Raw genomic sequence first — 2,954 nt, forward strand, 5'->3', positions numbered from 1 at the left:
TCCATGCTGCCTGGCTCGTGCCGCCCAGGGCTCCAGTGGCGATGTAAAGGGCCCAGGGCTCTGGCTGCTGCTAGTGCAGCAGCGGCCGGAGCCCCGGGCCCTTTTAAATTGCTGGCCCTGGGGCAGCTGCTTCTCTTCCCCCCCAACCCGCCCTTTGGCAGCCTCGGAGGGGGCAAAAAGGGCAGCGATGATAAAGTGCTGCCGTGGCAGCACTTCAAAGTAAGGTGGTAGGGGCCGGTACCGGCGGCCACCTTTTACCAGTACGCCATACCAGCCCGTACCGCTTTACTTTCACCCCTGGGTCAACCCTCTCTGCATATTGCAGAGCCTCAGATCCATACAATCTCATTCTTCCTAGGCAAAACTCCCTTTGATGCTGCTAGAAGTTTGGCAGTGCGACACCTACATTAGAATATTGCTGTCAACTCTGAACCTCACCAAGAATCTTAGAAGGAACAGATGATGAAAGTTCTGGAACTGACAAAGGAATCCAGAACAAAGTCCATTTTTGAGGCGACTGATTCTCCTGTAGTCTGGATGTGGATAGACTCAAATGCCAAGGTATTTAAAGTTTGACTGGGTAAGGCCAAATAGGCTATGTTGCCATAGAGATGGGATTGGAGTTGAGATGCGCTGACTCCTGGACCCTTCCTCATGGGGCATGTTTGTGTCACTTTTCTGCCAATGGCTCTAGTCTCTTTAGCAACTGGCCTATGCCCAAAACTCCACAGTAAAAGCAGGAAGAAACTGAGTCAGACAAGGTAAATTCCCTTGTCGCAAACTGAATGTGCCCGACTCCTTTCGGAGAGCTCTGGCCTGAAGGGTTACAGTACTGGTGTAGTGGGGGTGAAGGACGTTCTGAAATGGAGTGGAGATCAAACCCCCTCACTGCTGAGCACCCCCTAACAATCCAAAATCACTCTGCATTCTGTCCTTAAGCTAAATCATCCCAATCAGCTGTGGGAAGGCCCCTTGCAAAGTGAATAATGCTACTAAATTGCTACTACATATATACCTTGGCCTTCTGGTCTTTGATTAAAAATTGTTCGGGCAGTAGGAATTGGTGTGGCAATGGTATTTGATAGCTCTGGTACAGTTGAGAGACTGGGTAACCGCCAGCATGGAGAAATCTGTCTCTGGATGGGGTGGAGAGTAGGGATACATTTTGCATAGCTGAGGTGTGCACCTTACCTGTGGGAGCACCAACTAGCCCTTGGGAAGGATGTATCCCACCACAGGAATGTAGGCATCTGTGTGTTGGAGGGCAGGGAAGGGGAGCTTTGACAATGCCCGTCAAACCAATATGCATCCTGATTTGGGTACTCCTTCAGTGTGTCCCCTGTGGTCGTTCCTCACCCCAACCAGTCCCTGCATGTAGGCTTCTACCAAAGCCCTAGGTAGAGGGGAAGGAGCAAGGACAAGAGCAGCATGTTGGTGATGGGGCACTACTGAACCTGAAGGGGATCAGAGGAAGGTAGAGCCGGTTAGGAATTGTCCAATGAAAGAAACAGTTTACTTGGAAAAGGTCAATTCATTAAACCACAAATGTTTGATGGAAACAATTGCTTGGAACTACAGACATGTTCTAATTGAAACCTGTCTGGTTTCCGGATGGGCTGCTGGGAACCCTAGGTTTCTAGAGTCTGTGACTATGGCAATCTTGCCCTGGAGCCTGCCAGCCTGAGAACTCCAGCTCTCAGTGGGGCTGGCTCCATAAGTCCCCAGGCTCCAGCCCACTTCTCCCAGGAACTGGGTGCACCTGGCTGCTTCATTTATTTTTGGGAAAGTTAAACCAAAATGGTTTGATTTCTTTGGAACTGTCCTGTTTTGTTCTGAAAGTGACTGAAAATTGGGGAATTGCCAAGGGGACAGAAATTCTGATTTTTTTTGACTAGCTCTACAGGAGGGATTCCTAGGGATGGCCCTGTGTCTCTGCCCTCCCATAAGATAATGGGGGTTCCCTGGGCCTCTCCCCATGTCTCTGCACCCCCGCATGGGGTGAAGGGGGCTTCCTGGGGTATGGCTGCCAGGCGTCCAGTTTTTGACTGGAACACCTCGTTGAAAAGGGACCCTGATGGCTCTGGTCGGTACTGCCATCCCGGCTGTTCAAAGTCCGGTTGGCGACGCAGCAGGGGCCCTGGTCTAAGGCACGCTCCCTACCTGCTCTGGGCTCCTGGACGTGGCTGCCAGGTCCCTGCGGCCCCTCGGTGCTGGGGCGGCCAGGGACTGGGAGGCTCCGCGTGCTGTCCCTGCCCCAAGTACCAGCTCCGCAGCTCCCATTGGCTGGGAACCGTGACCCATGGGAACTGTGGGGGGTGGTGTCTGCAGGCACGAAGGTGCAGAGCTGCCTGGCTGCCCATGCATCTAGAGGCCACAGGGACGTGGGGGCTACTTCCCTAGAGATGTGGTGCCACCGGGCCCCCACCCCCAATCCAGCCCAGCACCCCCTCTTGCACCTCAAGCCCCTCATCCCTAGTCCCACCCCAGAGCCTGCACCCTCAGCTGGAATCTTCCCCAGCCTGGAGCCCCCTCCTGCACCCTGAACCCCTCATCCCCAGCCCTGACCCCCCTCCCACACCCCACCCCCCTGCCCCAGCCCAGTGAAAGTGGCAAACAGTGAGTGGTGAAGGGAGGGTGGGATGGACCGAGCGGGGGGCGGGGCCTTAGAAAGGGGCGGGGCGTGGGCGGGGCTGCAGAGAAGGGGCGGGGCAGGGGTGTTTGGTTTTGTGTGATTAGGAAGTTGGCCCCCCCTCCCCAGGGCCCCTGTGTCTCTGCCCCAAGGAGGACGGTGTGCGGGGTCGCTGGGGGGGCCCTCTTGTCTCTGCCTCCCCCGCCCCCGTTGCTAGGGCCCCTCCCTCCCTTCACGCCTCTCGCCCCGGGGGCGGAGTCAGCCCAACAGCGCCACGGCACGTCTGGATGTGACGTCACCGCGCACAGGCGAGCCCGTGCGACCC

Source organism: Chelonia mydas, chromosome 19 (assembly GCF_015237465.2).
Source record: "Chelonia mydas isolate rCheMyd1 chromosome 19, rCheMyd1.pri.v2, whole genome shotgun sequence".
In the NCBI taxonomy this organism is placed as follows: domain Eukaryota; kingdom Metazoa; phylum Chordata; order Testudines; family Cheloniidae; genus Chelonia; species Chelonia mydas.